General features: G+C 47.9%; 41 non-coding genes across 41 annotated transcripts; all 41 read left to right on the top strand.

Annotated features, from left to right (window-relative positions):
- Positions 1-87: 87 nt before the first annotated feature.
- LOC145080473 (5S ribosomal RNA) lies at positions 88-206 on the top strand. Its single transcript, XR_013695157.1, has one exon. It is a non-coding gene; the product is annotated as a 5S ribosomal RNA (ribosomal RNA).
- Positions 207-438: 232 nt separating this feature from the next.
- On the top strand, positions 439-557 carry LOC145080461 (5S ribosomal RNA). The gene has a single exon (XR_013695156.1). It is a non-coding gene; the product is annotated as a 5S ribosomal RNA (ribosomal RNA).
- Positions 558-789: 232 nt separating this feature from the next.
- LOC145085544 (5S ribosomal RNA) lies at positions 790-908 on the top strand. The gene has a single exon (XR_013699942.1). It is a non-coding gene; the product is annotated as a 5S ribosomal RNA (ribosomal RNA).
- Positions 909-1,140: 232 nt separating this feature from the next.
- Positions 1,141-1,259, top strand: LOC145083942 (5S ribosomal RNA). Its single transcript, XR_013698403.1, has one exon. It is a non-coding gene; the product is annotated as a 5S ribosomal RNA (ribosomal RNA).
- Positions 1,260-1,491: 232 nt separating this feature from the next.
- On the top strand, positions 1,492-1,610 carry LOC145082896 (5S ribosomal RNA). The gene has a single exon (XR_013697394.1). It is a non-coding gene; the product is annotated as a 5S ribosomal RNA (ribosomal RNA).
- A 232-nt stretch (positions 1,611-1,842) lies between these two features.
- On the top strand, positions 1,843-1,961 carry LOC145082895 (5S ribosomal RNA). Its single transcript, XR_013697393.1, has one exon. It is a non-coding gene; the product is annotated as a 5S ribosomal RNA (ribosomal RNA).
- A 232-nt stretch (positions 1,962-2,193) lies between these two features.
- LOC145080449 (5S ribosomal RNA) lies at positions 2,194-2,312 on the top strand. Its single transcript, XR_013695155.1, has one exon. It is a non-coding gene; the product is annotated as a 5S ribosomal RNA (ribosomal RNA).
- A 233-nt stretch (positions 2,313-2,545) lies between these two features.
- Positions 2,546-2,664, top strand: LOC145082894 (5S ribosomal RNA). Its single transcript, XR_013697392.1, has one exon. It is a non-coding gene; the product is annotated as a 5S ribosomal RNA (ribosomal RNA).
- A 232-nt stretch (positions 2,665-2,896) lies between these two features.
- On the top strand, positions 2,897-3,015 carry LOC145080436 (5S ribosomal RNA). Its single transcript, XR_013695153.1, has one exon. It is a non-coding gene; the product is annotated as a 5S ribosomal RNA (ribosomal RNA).
- A 232-nt stretch (positions 3,016-3,247) lies between these two features.
- LOC145082893 (5S ribosomal RNA) lies at positions 3,248-3,366 on the top strand. The gene has a single exon (XR_013697391.1). It is a non-coding gene; the product is annotated as a 5S ribosomal RNA (ribosomal RNA).
- A 232-nt stretch (positions 3,367-3,598) lies between these two features.
- Positions 3,599-3,717, top strand: LOC145082892 (5S ribosomal RNA). Its single transcript, XR_013697390.1, has one exon. It is a non-coding gene; the product is annotated as a 5S ribosomal RNA (ribosomal RNA).
- A 232-nt stretch (positions 3,718-3,949) lies between these two features.
- On the top strand, positions 3,950-4,068 carry LOC145080425 (5S ribosomal RNA). The gene has a single exon (XR_013695152.1). It is a non-coding gene; the product is annotated as a 5S ribosomal RNA (ribosomal RNA).
- A 233-nt stretch (positions 4,069-4,301) lies between these two features.
- LOC145082891 (5S ribosomal RNA) lies at positions 4,302-4,420 on the top strand. Its single transcript, XR_013697389.1, has one exon. It is a non-coding gene; the product is annotated as a 5S ribosomal RNA (ribosomal RNA).
- A 232-nt stretch (positions 4,421-4,652) lies between these two features.
- Positions 4,653-4,771, top strand: LOC145080413 (5S ribosomal RNA). The gene has a single exon (XR_013695151.1). It is a non-coding gene; the product is annotated as a 5S ribosomal RNA (ribosomal RNA).
- Positions 4,772-5,003: 232 nt separating this feature from the next.
- LOC145083174 (5S ribosomal RNA) lies at positions 5,004-5,122 on the top strand. The gene has a single exon (XR_013697658.1). It is a non-coding gene; the product is annotated as a 5S ribosomal RNA (ribosomal RNA).
- Positions 5,123-5,354: 232 nt separating this feature from the next.
- Positions 5,355-5,473, top strand: LOC145082890 (5S ribosomal RNA). Its single transcript, XR_013697388.1, has one exon. It is a non-coding gene; the product is annotated as a 5S ribosomal RNA (ribosomal RNA).
- A 232-nt stretch (positions 5,474-5,705) lies between these two features.
- On the top strand, positions 5,706-5,824 carry LOC145080401 (5S ribosomal RNA). The gene has a single exon (XR_013695150.1). It is a non-coding gene; the product is annotated as a 5S ribosomal RNA (ribosomal RNA).
- A 233-nt stretch (positions 5,825-6,057) lies between these two features.
- LOC145082889 (5S ribosomal RNA) lies at positions 6,058-6,176 on the top strand. The gene has a single exon (XR_013697387.1). It is a non-coding gene; the product is annotated as a 5S ribosomal RNA (ribosomal RNA).
- Positions 6,177-6,408: 232 nt separating this feature from the next.
- LOC145080389 (5S ribosomal RNA) lies at positions 6,409-6,527 on the top strand. Its single transcript, XR_013695149.1, has one exon. It is a non-coding gene; the product is annotated as a 5S ribosomal RNA (ribosomal RNA).
- Positions 6,528-6,759: 232 nt separating this feature from the next.
- Positions 6,760-6,878, top strand: LOC145082888 (5S ribosomal RNA). Its single transcript, XR_013697386.1, has one exon. It is a non-coding gene; the product is annotated as a 5S ribosomal RNA (ribosomal RNA).
- A 232-nt stretch (positions 6,879-7,110) lies between these two features.
- On the top strand, positions 7,111-7,229 carry LOC145082887 (5S ribosomal RNA). Its single transcript, XR_013697385.1, has one exon. It is a non-coding gene; the product is annotated as a 5S ribosomal RNA (ribosomal RNA).
- Positions 7,230-7,461: 232 nt separating this feature from the next.
- On the top strand, positions 7,462-7,580 carry LOC145080378 (5S ribosomal RNA). Its single transcript, XR_013695148.1, has one exon. It is a non-coding gene; the product is annotated as a 5S ribosomal RNA (ribosomal RNA).
- Positions 7,581-7,813: 233 nt separating this feature from the next.
- On the top strand, positions 7,814-7,932 carry LOC145082885 (5S ribosomal RNA). Its single transcript, XR_013697383.1, has one exon. It is a non-coding gene; the product is annotated as a 5S ribosomal RNA (ribosomal RNA).
- A 232-nt stretch (positions 7,933-8,164) lies between these two features.
- LOC145080366 (5S ribosomal RNA) lies at positions 8,165-8,283 on the top strand. The gene has a single exon (XR_013695147.1). It is a non-coding gene; the product is annotated as a 5S ribosomal RNA (ribosomal RNA).
- A 232-nt stretch (positions 8,284-8,515) lies between these two features.
- LOC145085454 (5S ribosomal RNA) lies at positions 8,516-8,634 on the top strand. Its single transcript, XR_013699852.1, has one exon. It is a non-coding gene; the product is annotated as a 5S ribosomal RNA (ribosomal RNA).
- Positions 8,635-8,866: 232 nt separating this feature from the next.
- On the top strand, positions 8,867-8,985 carry LOC145085543 (5S ribosomal RNA). The gene has a single exon (XR_013699941.1). It is a non-coding gene; the product is annotated as a 5S ribosomal RNA (ribosomal RNA).
- Positions 8,986-9,217: 232 nt separating this feature from the next.
- LOC145080354 (5S ribosomal RNA) lies at positions 9,218-9,336 on the top strand. The gene has a single exon (XR_013695146.1). It is a non-coding gene; the product is annotated as a 5S ribosomal RNA (ribosomal RNA).
- A 232-nt stretch (positions 9,337-9,568) lies between these two features.
- LOC145085130 (5S ribosomal RNA) lies at positions 9,569-9,687 on the top strand. The gene has a single exon (XR_013699543.1). It is a non-coding gene; the product is annotated as a 5S ribosomal RNA (ribosomal RNA).
- A 232-nt stretch (positions 9,688-9,919) lies between these two features.
- Positions 9,920-10,038, top strand: LOC145080342 (5S ribosomal RNA). The gene has a single exon (XR_013695145.1). It is a non-coding gene; the product is annotated as a 5S ribosomal RNA (ribosomal RNA).
- Positions 10,039-10,270: 232 nt separating this feature from the next.
- On the top strand, positions 10,271-10,389 carry LOC145080330 (5S ribosomal RNA). Its single transcript, XR_013695144.1, has one exon. It is a non-coding gene; the product is annotated as a 5S ribosomal RNA (ribosomal RNA).
- Positions 10,390-10,621: 232 nt separating this feature from the next.
- LOC145082882 (5S ribosomal RNA) lies at positions 10,622-10,740 on the top strand. Its single transcript, XR_013697382.1, has one exon. It is a non-coding gene; the product is annotated as a 5S ribosomal RNA (ribosomal RNA).
- A 232-nt stretch (positions 10,741-10,972) lies between these two features.
- On the top strand, positions 10,973-11,091 carry LOC145080318 (5S ribosomal RNA). The gene has a single exon (XR_013695142.1). It is a non-coding gene; the product is annotated as a 5S ribosomal RNA (ribosomal RNA).
- Positions 11,092-11,324: 233 nt separating this feature from the next.
- LOC145082881 (5S ribosomal RNA) lies at positions 11,325-11,443 on the top strand. Its single transcript, XR_013697381.1, has one exon. It is a non-coding gene; the product is annotated as a 5S ribosomal RNA (ribosomal RNA).
- Positions 11,444-11,675: 232 nt separating this feature from the next.
- Positions 11,676-11,794, top strand: LOC145083376 (5S ribosomal RNA). The gene has a single exon (XR_013697850.1). It is a non-coding gene; the product is annotated as a 5S ribosomal RNA (ribosomal RNA).
- Positions 11,795-12,026: 232 nt separating this feature from the next.
- Positions 12,027-12,145, top strand: LOC145085542 (5S ribosomal RNA). Its single transcript, XR_013699940.1, has one exon. It is a non-coding gene; the product is annotated as a 5S ribosomal RNA (ribosomal RNA).
- Positions 12,146-12,378: 233 nt separating this feature from the next.
- Positions 12,379-12,497, top strand: LOC145085129 (5S ribosomal RNA). The gene has a single exon (XR_013699542.1). It is a non-coding gene; the product is annotated as a 5S ribosomal RNA (ribosomal RNA).
- Positions 12,498-12,729: 232 nt separating this feature from the next.
- Positions 12,730-12,848, top strand: LOC145080306 (5S ribosomal RNA). The gene has a single exon (XR_013695141.1). It is a non-coding gene; the product is annotated as a 5S ribosomal RNA (ribosomal RNA).
- A 232-nt stretch (positions 12,849-13,080) lies between these two features.
- Positions 13,081-13,199, top strand: LOC145085453 (5S ribosomal RNA). Its single transcript, XR_013699851.1, has one exon. It is a non-coding gene; the product is annotated as a 5S ribosomal RNA (ribosomal RNA).
- Positions 13,200-13,431: 232 nt separating this feature from the next.
- LOC145085541 (5S ribosomal RNA) lies at positions 13,432-13,550 on the top strand. Its single transcript, XR_013699939.1, has one exon. It is a non-coding gene; the product is annotated as a 5S ribosomal RNA (ribosomal RNA).
- Positions 13,551-13,782: 232 nt separating this feature from the next.
- LOC145080294 (5S ribosomal RNA) lies at positions 13,783-13,901 on the top strand. Its single transcript, XR_013695140.1, has one exon. It is a non-coding gene; the product is annotated as a 5S ribosomal RNA (ribosomal RNA).
- A 232-nt stretch (positions 13,902-14,133) lies between these two features.
- On the top strand, positions 14,134-14,252 carry LOC145085128 (5S ribosomal RNA). Its single transcript, XR_013699541.1, has one exon. It is a non-coding gene; the product is annotated as a 5S ribosomal RNA (ribosomal RNA).
- Positions 14,253-14,372: the final 120 nt, after the last annotated feature.

The following is a 14,372-nucleotide window of genomic DNA, read 5'->3' as shown; positions in this document are numbered from 1 at the left end:
TCACGTGGGTCCCACGCCCCGCGTACCAAAACAAAGGAGGTTCTGCGTCTTGTAACACATAAAAACATTAAACATGGATAGTATTTCGGGTGCGATCATACCAGCACTAATGCACCGGATCCCATCAGAACTCCGCAGTTAAGCGTGCTTGGGCGAGAGTAGTACTAGGATGGGTGACCCCCTGGGAAGTCCTCGTGTTGCACCCCCCTTTTTCGTTGTCCGTTTGCGTTTTTTTAGATTTTACGTGCGGTTTTTTTTGCTTTTTTTCCTTTCTTTCTTGCTATTTCTATGCTCAGGTGCCCTCCGGTTCATGGTTGATGCTTTTCGTATTTTTGGAACGGAGCCGATCGGTCACGTGGGTCCCACGCCCCGCGTACCAAAACAAAGGAGGTTCTGCGTCTTGTAACACATAAAAACAATAAACATGGATAGTATTTCGGGTGCGATCATACCAGCACTAATGCACCGGATCCCATCAGAACTCCGCAGTTAAGCGTGCTTGGGCGAGAGTAGTACTAGGATGGGTGACCCCCTGGGAAGTCCTCGTGTTGCACCCCCCTTTTTCGTTGTCCGTTTGCGTTTTTTTAGATTTTACGTGCGGTTTTTTTTGCTTTTTTTCCTTTCTTTCTTGCTATTTCTATGCTGGGGTGCCCTCCGGTTCATGGTTGATGCTTTTCGTATTTTTGGAACGGAGCCGATCGGTCACGTGGGTCCCACGCCCCGCGTACCAAAACAAAGGAGGTTCTGCGTCTTGTAACACATAAAAACAATAAACATGGATAGTATTTCGGGTGCGATCATACATGCACTAATGCACCGGATCCCATCAGAACTCCGCAGTTAAGCGTGCTTGGGCGAAAGTAGTACTAGGATGGGTGACCCCCTGGGAAGTCCTCGTGTTGCACCCTCCTTTTTCGTTGTCCGTTTGCGTTTTTTTAGATTTTACGTGCGGTTTTTTTTGCTTTTTTTCCTTTCTTTCTTGCTATTTCTATGCTCGGGTGCCCTCCGGTTCATGGTTGATGCTTTTCGTATTTTTGGAACGGAGCCGATCGGTCACGTGGGTCCCACGCCCCGCGTACCAAAACAAAGGAGGTTCTGCGTCTTGTAACACATAAAAACATTAAACATGGATAGTATTTCGGGTGCGATCATACCAGCACTAATGCACCGGATCCCATCAGAACTCCGCAGTTAAGCGTGCTTGGGCAAGAGTAGTACTAGGATGGGTGACCCCCTGGGAAGTCCTCGTGTTGCACCCCCCTTTTTCGTTGTCCGTTTGCGTTTTTTTAGATTTTACGTGCGGTTTTTTTTGCTTTTTTTCCTTTCTTTCTTGCTATTTCTATGCTGGGGTGCCCTCCGGTTCATGGTTGATGATTTTCGTATTTTTGGAACGGAGCCGATCGGTCACGTGGGTCCCACGCCCCGCGTACCAAAACAAAGGAGGTTCTGCGTCTTGTAACACATAAAAACAATAAACATGGATAGTATTTCGGGTGCGATCATACCAGCACTAATGCACCGGATCCCATCAGAACTCCGCAGTTAAGCGTGCTTGGGCGAGAGTAGTACTAGGATGGGTGACCCCCTGGGAAGTCCTCGTGTTGCACCCTCCTTTTTCGTTGTCCGTTTGCGTTTTTTTAGATTTTACGTGCGGTTTTTTTTGCTTTTTTTCCTTTCTTTCTTGCTATTTCTATGCTCGGGTGCCCTCCGGTTCATGGTTGATGCTTTTCGTATTTTTGGAACGGAGCCGATCGGTCACGTGGGTCCCACGCCCCGCGTACCAAAACAAAGGAGGTTCTGCGTCTTGTAACACATAAAAACAATAAACATGGATAGTATTTCGGGTGCGATCATACCAGCACTAATGCACCGGATCCCATCAGAACTCCGCAGTTAAGCGTGCTTGGGCGAGAGTAGTACTAGGATGGGTGACCCCCTGGGAAGTCCTCGTGTTGCACCCTCCTTTTTCGTTGTCCGTTTGCGTTTTTTTAGATTTTACGTGCGGTTTTTTTTGCTTTTTTTCCTTTCTTTCTTGCTATTTCTATGCTCGGGTGCCCTCCGGTTCATGGTTGATGCTTTTCGTATTTTTGGAACGGAGCCGATCGGTCACGTGGGTCCCACGCCCCGCGTACCAAAACAAAGGAGGTTCTGCGTCTTGTAACACATAAAAACATTAAACATGGATAGTATTTCGGGTGCGATCATACCAGCACTAATGCACCGGATCCCATCAGAACTCCGCAGTTAAGCGTGCTTGGGCGAGAGTAGTACTAGGATGGGTGACCCCCTGGGAAGTCCTCGTGTTGCACCCCCCCTTTTTCGTTGTCCGTTTGCGTTTTTTTAGATTTTACGTGCGGTTTTTTTTGCTTTTTTTCCTTTCTTTCTTGCTATTTCTATGCTGGGGTGCCCTCCGGTTCATGGTTGATGCTTTTCGTATTTTTGGAACGGAGCCGATCGGTCACGTGGGTCCCACGCCCCGCGTACCAAAACAAAGGAGGTTCTGCGTCTTGTAACACATAAAAACAATAAACATGGATAGTATTTCGGGTGCGATCATACCAGCACTAATGCACCGGATCCCATCAGAACTCCGCAGTTAAGCGTGCTTGGGCGAGAGTAGTACTAGGATGGGTGACCCCCTGGGAAGTCCTCGTGTTGCACCCTCCTTTTTCGTTGTCCGTTTGCGTTTTTTTAGATTTTACGTGCGGTTTTTTTTGCTTTTTTTCCTTTCTTTCTTGCTATTTCTATGCTCGGGTGCCCTCCGGTTCATGGTTGATGCTTTTCGTATTTTTGGAACGGAGCCGATCGGTCACGTGGGTCCCACGCCCCGCGTACCAAAACAAAGGAGGTTCTGCGTCTTGTAACACATAAAAACATTAAACATGGATAGTATTTCGGGTGCGATCATACCAGCACTAATGCACCGGATCCCATCAGAACTCCGCAGTTAAGCGTGCTTGGGCGAGAGTAGTACTAGGATGGGTGACCCCCTGGGAAGTCCTCGTGTTGCACCCCCCTTTTTCGTTGTTCGTTTGCGTTTTTTTAGATTTTACGTGCGGTTTTTTTTGCTTTTTTTCCTTTCTTTCTTGCTATTTCTATGCTGGGGTGCCCTCCGGTTCATGGTTGATGATTTTCGTATTTTTGGAACGGAGCCGATCGGTCACGTGGGTCCCACGCCCCGCGTACCAAAACAAAGGAGGTTCTGCGTCTTGTAACACATAAAAACAATAAACATGGATAGTATTTCGGGTGCGATCATACCAGCACTAATGCACCGGATCCCATCAGAACTCCGCAGTTAAGCGTGCTTGGGCGAGAGTAGTACTAGGATGGGTGACCCCCTGGGAAGTCCTCGTGTTGCACCCTCCTTTTTCGTTGTCCGTTTGCGTTTTTTTAGATTTTACGTGCGGTTTTTTTTGCTTTTTTTCCTTTCTTTCTTGCTATTTCTATGCTCGGGTGCCCTCCGGTTCATGGTTGATGCTTTTCGTATTTTTGGAACGGAGCCGATCGGTCACGTGGGTCCCACGCCCCGCGTACCAAAACAAAGGAGGTTCTGCGTCTTGTAACACATAAAAACAATAAACATGGATAGTATTTCGGGTGCGATCATACCAGCACTAATGCACCGGATCCCATCAGAACTCCGCAGTTAAGCGTGCTTGGGCGAGAGTAGTACTAGGATGGGTGACCCCCTGGGAAGTCCTCGTGTTGCACCCTCCTTTTTCGTTGTCCGTTTGCGTTTTTTTAGATTTTACGTGCGGTTTTTTTTGCTTTTTTTCCTTTCTTTCTTGCTATTTCTATGCTCGGGTGCCCTCCGGTTCATGGTTGATGCTTTTCGTATTTTTGGAACGGAGCCGATCGGTCACGTGGGTCCCACGCCCCGCGTACCAAAACAAAGGAGGTTCTGCGTCTTGTAACACATAAAAACATTAAACATGGATAGTATTTCGGGTGCGATCATACCAGCACTAATGCACCGGATCCCATCAGAACTCCGCAGTTAAGCGTGCTTGGGCGAGAGTAGTACTAGGATGGGTGACCCCCTGGGAAGTCCTCGTGTTGCACCCCCCCTTTTTCGTTGTCCGTTTGCGTTTTTTTAGATTTTACGTGCGGTTTTTTTTGCTTTTTTTCCTTTCTTTCTTGCTATTTCTATGCTGGGGTGCCCTCCGGTTCATGGTTGATGCTTTTCGTATTTTTGGAACGGAGCCGATCGGTCACGTGGGTCCCACGCCCCGCGTACCAAAACAAAGGAGGTTCTGCGTCTTGTAACACATAAAAACAATAAACATGGATAGTATTTCGGGTGCGATCATACCAGCACTAATGCACCGGATCCCATCAGAACTCCGCAGTTAAGCGTGCTTGGGCGAGAGTAGTACTAGGATGGGTGACCCCCTGGGAAGTCCTCGTGTTGCACCCTCCTTTTTCGTTGTCCGTTTGCGTTTTTTTAGATTTTACGTGCGGTTTTTTTTGCTTTTTTTCCTTTCTTTCTTGCTATTTCTATGCTCGGGTGCCCTCCGGTTCATGGTTGATGCTTTTCGTATTTTTGGAACGGAGCCGATCGGTCACGTGGGTCCCACGCCCCGCGTACCAAAACAAAGGAGGTTCTGCGTCTTGTAACACATAAAAACATTAAACATGGATAGTATTTCGGGTGCGATCATACCAGCACTAATGCACCGGATCCCATCAGAACTCCGCAGTTAAGCGTGCTTGGGCGAGAGTAGTACTAGGATGGGTGACCCCCTGGGAAGTCCTCGTGTTGCACCCCCCTTTTTCGTTGTCCGTTTGCGTTTTTTTAGATTTTACGTGCGGTTTTTTTTGCTTTTTTTCCTTTCTTTCTTGCTATTTCTATGCTGGGGTGCCCTCCGGTTCATGGTTGATGATTTTCGTATTTTTGGAACGGAGCCGATCGGTCACGTGGGTCCCACGCCCCGCGTACCAAAACAAAGGAGGTTCTGCGTCTTGTAACACATAAAAACAATAAACATGGATAGTATTTCGGGTGCGATCATACCAGCACTAATGCACCGGATCCCATCAGAACTCCGCAGTTAAGCGTGCTTGGGCGAGAGTAGTACTAGGATGGGTGACCCCCTGAGAAGTCCTCGTGTTGCACCCTCCTTTTTCGTTGTCCGTTTGCGTTTTTTTAGATTTTACGTGCGGTTTTTTTTGCTTTTTTTCCTTTCTTTCTTGCTATTTCTATGCTCGGGTGCCCTCCGGTTCATGGTTGATGCTTTTCGTATTTTTGGAACGGAGCCGATCGGTCACGTGGGTCCCACGCCCCGCGTACCAAAACAAAGGAGGTTCTGCGTCTTGTAACACATAAAAACAATAAACATGGATAGTATTTCGGGTGCGATCATACCAGCACTAATGCACCGGATCCCATCAGAACTCCGCAGTTAAGCGTGCTTGGGCGAGAGTAGTACTAGGATGGGTGACCCCCTGGGAAGTCCTCGTGTTGCACCCTCCTTTTTCGTTGTCCGTTTGCGTTTTTTTAGATTTTACGTGCGGTTTTTTTTGCTTTTTTTCCTTTCTTTCTTGCTATTTCTATGCTCGGGTGCCCTCCGGTTCATGGTTGATGCTTTTCGTATTTTTGGAACGGAGCCGATCGGTCACGTGGGTCCCACGCCCCGCGTACCAAAACAAAGGAGGTTCTGCGTCTTGTAACACATAAAAACATTAAACATGGATAGTATTTCGGGTGCGATCATACCAGCACTAATGCACCGGATCCCATCAGAACTCCGCAGTTAAGCGTGCTTGGGCGAGAGTAGTACTAGGATGGGTGACCCCCTGGGAAGTCCTCGTGTTGCACCCCCCCTTTTTCGTTGTCCGTTTGCGTTTTTTTAGATTTTACGTGCGGTTTTTTTTGCTTTTTTTCCTTTCTTTCTTGCTATTTCTATGCTGGGGTGCCCTCCGGTTCATGGTTGATGCTTTTCGTATTTTTGGAACGGAGCCGATCGGTCACGTGGGTCCCACGCCCCGCGTACCAAAACAAAGGAGGTTCTGCGTCTTGTAACACATAAAAACAATAAACATGGATAGTATTTCGGGTGCGATCATACCAGCACTAATGCACCGGATCCCATCAGAACTCCGCAGTTAAGCGTGCTTGGGCGAGAGTAGTACTAGGATGGGTGACCCCCTGGGAAGTCCTCGTGTTGCACCCTCCTTTTTCGTTGTCCGTTTGCGTTTTTTTAGATTTTACGTGCGGTTTTTTTTGCTTTTTTTCCTTTCTTTCTTGCTATTTCTATGCTCGGGTGCCCTCCGGTTCATGGTTGATGCTTTTCGTATTTTTGGAACGGAGCCGATCGGTCACGTGGGTCCCACGCCCCGCGTACCAAAACAAAGGAGGTTCTGCGTCTTGTAACACATAAAAACATTAAACATGGATAGTATTTCGGGTGCGATCATACCAGCACTAATGCACCGGATCCCATCAGAACTCCGCAGTTAAGCGTGCTTGGGCGAGAGTAGTACTAGGATGGGTGACCCCCTGGGAAGTCCTCGTGTTGCACCCCCCTTTTTCGTTGTCCGTTTGCGTTTTTTTAGATTTTACGTGCGGTTTTTTTTGCTTTTTTTCCTTTCTTTCTTGCTATTTCTATGCTGGGGTGCCCTCCGGTTCATGGTTGATGATTTTCGTATTTTTGGAACGGAGCCGATCGGTCACGTGGGTCCCACGCCCCGCGTACCAAAACAAAGGAGGTTCTGCGTCTTGTAACACATAAAAACAATAAACATGGATAGTATTTCGGGTGCGATCATACCAGCACTAATGCACCGGATCCCATCAGAACTCCGCAGTTAAGCGTGCTTGGGCGAGAGTAGTACTAGGATGGGTGACCCCCTGGGAAGTCCTCGTGTTGCACCCTCCTTTTTCGTTGTCCGTTTGCGTTTTTTTAGATTTTACGTGCGGTTTTTTTTGCTTTTTTTCCTTTCTTTCTTGCTATTTCTATGCTCGGGTGCCCTCCGGTTCATGGTTGATGCTTTTCGTATTTTTGGAACGGAGCCGATCGGTCACGTGGGTCCCACGCCCCGCGTACCAAAACAAAGGAGGTTCTGCGTCTTGTAACACATAAAAACAATAAACATGGATAGTATTTCGGGTGCGATCATACCAGCACTAATGCACCGGATCCCATCAGAACTCCGCAGTTAAGCGTGCTTGGGCGAGAGTAGTACTAGGATGGGTGACCCCCTGGGAAGTCCTCGTGTTGCACCCTCCTTTTTCGTTGTCCGTTTGCGTTTTTTTAGATTTTACGTGCGGTTTTTTTTGCTTTTTTTCCTTTCTTTCTTGCTATTTCTATGCTCGGGTGCCCTCCGGTTCATGGTTGATGCTTTTCGTATTTTTGGAACGGAGCCGATCGGTCACGTGGGTCCCACGCCCCGCGTACCAAAACAAAGGAGGTTCTGCGTCTTGTAACACATAAAAACATTAAACATGGATAGTATTTCGGGTGCGATCATACCAGCACTAATGCACCGGATCCCATCAGAACTCCGCAGTTAAGCGTGCTTGGGCGAGAGTAGTACTAGGATGGGTGACCCCCTGGGAAGTCCTCGTGTTGCACCCCCCCTTTTTCGTTGTCCGTTTGCGTTTTTTTAGATTTTACGTGCGGTTTTTTTTGCTTTTTTTCCTTTCTTTCTTGCTATTTCTATGCTGGGGTGCCCTCCGGTTCATGGTTGATGCTTTTCGTATTTTTGGAACGGAGCCGATCGGTCACGTGGGTCCCACGCCCCGCGTACCAAAACAAAGGAGGTTCTGCGTCTTGTAACACATAAAAACAATAAACATGGATAGTATTTCGGGTGCGATCATACCAGCACTAATGCACCGGATCCCATCAGAACTCCGCAGTTAAGCGTGCTTGGGCGAGAGTAGTACTAGGATGGGTGACCCCCTGGGAAGTCCTCGTGTTGCACCCTCCTTTTTCGTTGTCCGTTTGCGTTTTTTTAGATTTTACGTGCGGTTTTTTTTGCTTTTTTTCCTTTCTTTCTTGCTATTTCTATGCTCGGGTGCCCTCCGGTTCATGGTTGATGCTTTTCGTATTTTTGGAACGGAGCCGATCGGTCACGTGGGTCCCACGCCGCGCGTACCAAAACAAAGGAGGTTCTGCGTCTTGTAACACATAAAAACATTAAACATGGATAGTATTTCGGGTGCGATCATACCAGCACTAATGCACCGGATCCCATCAGAACTCCGCAGTTAAGCGTGCTTGGGCGAGAGTAGTACTAGGATGGGTGACCCCCTGGGAAGTCCTCGTGTTGCACCCCCCTTTTTCGTTGTCCGTTTGCGTTTTTTTAGATTTTACGTGCGGTTTTTTTTGCTTTTTTTCCTTTCTTTCTTGCTATTTCTATGCTGGGGTGCCCTCCGGTTCATGGTTGATGCTTTTCGTATTTTTGGAACGGAGCCGATCGGTCACGTGGGTCCCACGCCCCGCGTACCAAAACAAAGGAGGTTCTGCGTCTTGTAACACATAAAAACAATAAACATGGATAGTATTTCGGGTGCGATCATACCAGCACTAATGCACCGCATCCCATCAGAACTCTGCAGTTAAGCGTGCTTGGGCGAGAGTAGTACTAGGATGGGTGACCCCCTGGGAAGTCCTCGTGTTGCACCCTCCTTTTTCGTTGTCCGTTTGCGTTTTTTTAGATTTTACGTGCGGTTTTTTTTGCTTTTTTTCCTTTCTTTCTTGCTATTTCTATGCTGGGGTGCCCTCCGGTTCATGGTTGATGCTTTTCGTATTTTTGGAACGGAGCCGATCGGTCACGTGGGTCCCACGCCCCGCGTACCAAAACAAAGGAGGTTCTGCGTCTTGGAACACATAAAAACAATAAACATGGATAGTATTTCGGGTGCGATCATACATGCACTAATGCACCGGATCCCATCAGAACTCCGCAGTTAAGCGTGCTTGGGCGAAAGTAGTACTAGGATGGGTGACCCCCTGGGAAGTCCTCGTGTTGCACCCTCCTTTTTCGTTGTCCGTTTGCGTTTTTTTAGATTTTACGTGCGGTTTTTTTTGCTTTTTTTCCTTTCTTTCTTGCTATTTCTATGCTCGGGTGCCCTCCGGTTCATGGTTGATGCTTTTCGTATTTTTGGAACGGAGCCGATCGGTCACGTGGGTCCCACGCCCCGCGTACCAAAACAAAGGAGGTTCTGCGTCTTGTAACACATAAAAACATTAAACATGGATAGTATTTCGGGTGCGATCATACCAGCACTAATGCACCGGATCCCATCAGAACTCCGCAGTTAAGCGTGCTTGGGCGAGAGTAGTACTAGGATGGGTGACCCCCTGGGAAGTCCTCGTGTTGCACCCCCCTTTTTCGTTGTCCGTTTGCGTTTTTTTAGATTTTACGTGCGGTTTTTTTTGCTTTTTTTCCTTTCTTTCTTGCTATTTCTATGCTGGGGTGCCCTCCGGTTCATGGTTGATGCTTTTCGTATTTTTGGAACGGAGCCGATCGGTCACGTGGGTCCCACGCCCCGCGTACCAAAACAAAGGAGGTTCTGCGTCTTGTAACACATAAAAACAATAAACATGGATAGTATTTCGGGTGCGATCATACCAGCACTAATGCACCGCATCCCATCAGAACTCCGCAGTTAAGCGTGCTTGGGCGAGAGTAGTACTAGGATGGGTGACCCCCTGGGAAGTCCTCGTGTTGCACCCTCCTTTTTCGTTGTCCGTTTGCGTTTTTTTAGATTTTACGTGCGGTTTTTTTTGCTTTTTTTCCTTTCTTTCTTGCTATTTCTATGCTCGGGTGCCCTCCGGTTCATGGTTGATGCTTTTCGTATTTTTGGAACGGAGCCGATCGGTCACGTGGGTCCCACGCCCCGCGTACCAAAACAAAGGAGGTTCTGCGTCTTGTAACACATAAAAACAATAAACATGGATAGTATTTCGGGTGCGATCATACCAGCACTAATGCACCGGATCCCATCAGAACTCCGCAGTTAAGCGTGCTTGGGCGAGAGTAGTACTAGGATGGGTGACCCCCTGGGAAGTCCTCGTGTTGCACCCCCCTTTTTCGTTGTCCGTTTGCGTTTTTTTAGATTTTACGTGCGGTTTTTTTTGCTTTTTTTCCTTTCTTTCTTGCTATTTCTATGCTCGGGTGCCCTCCGGTTCATGGTTGATGCTTTTCGTATTTTTGGAACGGAGCCGATCGGTCACGTGGGTCCCACGCCCCGCGTACCAAAACAAAGGAGGTTCTGCGTCTTGTAACACATAAAAACATTAAACATGGATAGTATTTCGGGTGCGATCATACCAGCACTAATGCACCGGATCCCATCAGAACTCCGCAGTTAAGCGTGCTTGGGCGAGAGTAGTACTAGGATGGGTGACCCCCTGGGAAGTCCTCGTGTTGCACCCCCCTTTTTCGTTGTCCGTTTGCGTTTTTTTAGATTTTACGTGCGGTTTTTTTTGCTTTTTTTCCTTTCTTTCTTGCTATTTCTATGCTGGGGTGCCCTCCGGTTCATGGTTGATGCTTTTCGTATTTTTGGAACGGAGCCGATCGGTCACGTGGGTCCCACGCCCCGCGTACCAAAACAAAGGAGGTTCTGCGTCTTGTAACACATAAAAACAATAAACATGGATAATATTTCGGGTGCGATCATACCAGCACTAATGCACCGGATCCCATCAGAACTCCGCAGTTAAGCGTGCTTGGGCGAGAGTAGTACTAGGATGGGTGACCCCCTGGGAAGTCCTCGTGTTGCACCCTCCTTTTTCGTTGTCCGTTTGCGTTTTTTTAGATTTTACGTGCGGTTTTTTTTGCTTTTTTTCCTTTCTTTCTTGCTATTTCTATGCTCGGGTGCCCTCCGGTTCATGGTTGATGCTTTTCGTATTTTTGGAACGGAGCCGATCGGTCACGTGGGTCCCACGCCCCGCGTACCAAAACAAAGGAGGTTCTGCGTCTTGTAACACATAAAAACATTAAACATGGATAGTATTTCGGGTGCGATCATACCAGCACTAATGCACCGGATCCCATCAGAACTCCGCAGTTAAGCGTGCTTGGGCGAGAGTAGTACTAGGATGGGTGACCCCCTGGGAAGTCCTCGTGTTGCACCCCCCCTTTTTTGTTGTCCGTTTGCGTTTTTTTAGATTTTACGTGCGGTTTTTTTTGCTTTTTTTCCTTTCTTTCTTGCTATTTCTATGCTGGGGTGCCCTCCGGTTCATGGTTGATGCTTTTCGTATTTTTGGAACGGAGCCGATCGGTCACGTGGGTCCCACGCCCCGCGTACCAAAACAAAGGAGGTTCTGCGTCTTGTAACACATAAAAACAATAAACATGGATAGTATTTCGGGTGCGATCATACCAGCACTAATGCACCGGATCCCATCAGAACTCCGCAGTTAAGCGTGCTTGGGCGAGAGTAGTACTAGGATGGGTGACCCCCTGGGAAGTCCTCGTGTTGCACCCTCCTTTTTCGTTGTCCGTTTGCGTTTTTTTAGATTTTACGTGCGGTTTTTTTTGCTTTTTTTCCTTTCTTTCTTGCTATTTCTATGCTCGGGTGCCCTCCGGTTCATGGTTGATGCTTTTCGTATTTTTGGAACGGAGCCGATCGGTCACGTGGGTCCCACGCCCCGCGTACCAAAACAAAGGAGGTTCTGCGTCTTGTAACACATAAAAACATTAAACATGGATAGTATTTCGGGTGCGATCATACCAGCACTAATGCACCGGATCCCATCAGAACTCCGCAGTTAAGCGTGCTTGGGCGAGAGTAGTACTAGGATGGGTGACCCCCTAGGAAGTCCTCGTGTTGCACCCCCCTTTTTCGTTGTCCGTTTGCGTTTTTTTAGATTTTACGTGCGGTTTTTTTTGCTTTTTTTCCTTTCTTTCTTGCTATTTCTATGCTCGGGTGCCCTCCGGTTCATGGTTGATGCTTTTCGTATTTTTGGAACGGAGCCGATCGGTCACGTGGGTCCCACGCCCCGCGTACCAAAACAAAGGAGGTTCTGCGTCTTGTAACACATAAAAACAATAAACATGGATAGTATTTCGGGTGCGATCATACATGCACTAATGCACCGGATCCCATCAGAACTCCGCAGTTAAGCGTGCTTGGGCGAAAGTAGTACTAGGATGGGTGACCCCCTGGGAAGTCCTCGTGTTGCACCCTCCTTTTTCGTTGTCCGTTTGCGTTTTTTTAGATTTTACGTGCGGTTTTTTTTTTCTTTTTTTCCTTTCTTTCTTGCTATTTCTATGCTCGGGTGCCCTCCGGTTCATGGTTGATGCTTTTCGTATTTTTGGAACGGAGCCGATCGGTCACGTGGGTCCCACGCCCCGCGTACCAAAACAAAGGAGGTTCTGCGTCTTGTAACACATAAAAACAATAAACATGGATAGTATTTCGGGTGCGATCATACCAGCACTAATGCACCGCATCCCATCAGAACTCCGCAGTTAAGCGTGCTTGGGCGAGAGTAGTACTAGGATGGGTGACCCCCTGGGAAGTCCTCGTGTTGCACCCTCCTTTTTCGTTGTCCGTTTGCGTTTTTTTAGATTTTACGTGCGGTTTTTTTTGCTTTTTTTCCTTTCTTTCTTGCTATTTCTATGCTCGGGTGCCCTCCGGTTCATGGTTGATGCTTTTCGTATTTTTGGAACGGAGCCGATCGGTCACGTGGGTCCCACGCCCCGCGTACCAAAACAAAGGAGGTTCTGCGTCTTGTAACACATAAAAACATTAAACATGGATAGTATTTCGGGTGCGATCATACCAGCACTAATGCACCGGATCCCATCAGAACTCCGCAGTTAAGCGTGCTTGGGCGAGAGTAGTACTAGGATGGGTGACCCCCTGGGAAGTCCTCGTGTTGCACCCCCCTTTTTCGTTGTCCGTTTGCGTTTTTTTAGATTTTACGTGCGGTTTTTTTTGCTTTTTTTCCTTTCTTTCTTGCTATTTCTATGCTGGGGTGCCCTCCGGTTCATGGTTGATGCTTTTCGTATTTTTGGAACGGAGCCGATCGGTCACGTGGGTCCCACGCCCCGCGTACCAAAACAAAGGAGGTTCTGCGTCTTGTAACACATAAAAACAATAAACATGGATAGTATTTCGGGTGCGATCATACCAGCACTAATGCACCGCATCCCATCAGAACTCTGCAGTTAAGCGTGCTTGGGCGAGAGTAGTACTAGGATGGGTGACCCCCTGGGAAGTCCTCGTGTTGCACCCTCCTTTTTCGTTGTCCGTTTGCGTTTTTTTAGATTTTACGTGCGGTTTTTTTTGCTTTTTTTCCTTTCTTTCTTGCTATTTCTATGCTGGGGTGCCCTCCGGTTCATGGTTGATGCTTTTCGTATTTTTGGAACGGAGCCGATCGGTCACGTGGGTCCCACGCCCCGCGTACCAAAACAAAGGAGGTTCTGCGTCTTGGAACACATAAAAACAATAAACATGGATAGTATTTCGGGTGCGATCATACATGCACTAATGCACCGGATCCCATCAGAACTCCGCAGTTAAGCGTGCTTGGGCGAAAGTAGTACTAGGATGGGTGACCCCCTGGGAAGTCCTCGTGTTGCACCCTCCTTTTTCGTTGTCCGTTTGCGTTTTTTTAGATTTTACGTGCGGTTTTTTTTGCTTTTTTTCCTTTCTTTCTTGCTATTTCTATGCTCGGGTGCCCTCCGGTTCATGGTTGATGCTTTTCGTATTTTTGGAACGGAGCCGATCGGTCACGTGGGTCCCACGCCCCGCGTACCAAAACAAAGGAGGTTCTGCGTCTTGTAACACATAAAAACATTAAACATGGATAGTATTTCGGGTGCGATCATACCAGCACTAATGCACCGGATCCCATCAGAACTCCGCAGTTAAGCGTGCTTGGGCGAGAGTAGTACTAGGATGGGTGACCCCCTGGGAAGTCCTCGTGTTGCACCCCCCTTTTTCGTTGTCCGTTTGCGTTTTTTTAGATTTTACGTGCGGTTTTTTTTGCTTTTTTTCCTTTCTTTCTTGCTATTTCTATGCTGGGGTGCCCTCCGGTTCATGGTTGATGCTTTTCGTATTTTTGGAACGGAGCCGATCGGTCACGTGGGTCCCACGCCCCGCGTACCAAAACAAAGGAGGTTCTGCGTCTTGTAACACATAAAAACAATAAACATGGATAGTATTTCGGGTGCGATCATACCAGCACTAATGCACCGCATCCCATCAGAACTCCGCAGTTAAGCGTGCTTGGGCGAGAGTAGTACTAGGATGGGTGACCCCCTGGGAAGTCCTCGTGTTGCACCCTCCTTTTTCGTTGTCCGTTTGCGTTTTTTTAGATTTTACGTGCGGTTTTTTTTGCTTTTTTTCCTTTCTTTCTTGCTATTTCTATGCTCGGGTGCCCTCCGGTTCATGGTTGATGCTTTTC

This window comes from Lactuca serriola, chromosome 1 (genome assembly GCF_051521515.1).
Source record: "Lactuca serriola cultivar US96UC23 chromosome 1, Lser_US96UC23_V15, whole genome shotgun sequence".
Classification (NCBI taxonomy): domain Eukaryota; kingdom Viridiplantae; phylum Streptophyta; class Magnoliopsida; order Asterales; family Asteraceae; genus Lactuca; species Lactuca serriola.
Note: the sequence above shows the minus strand (reverse complement) of the source record. Positions and strands in the feature narration are given on the sequence as shown.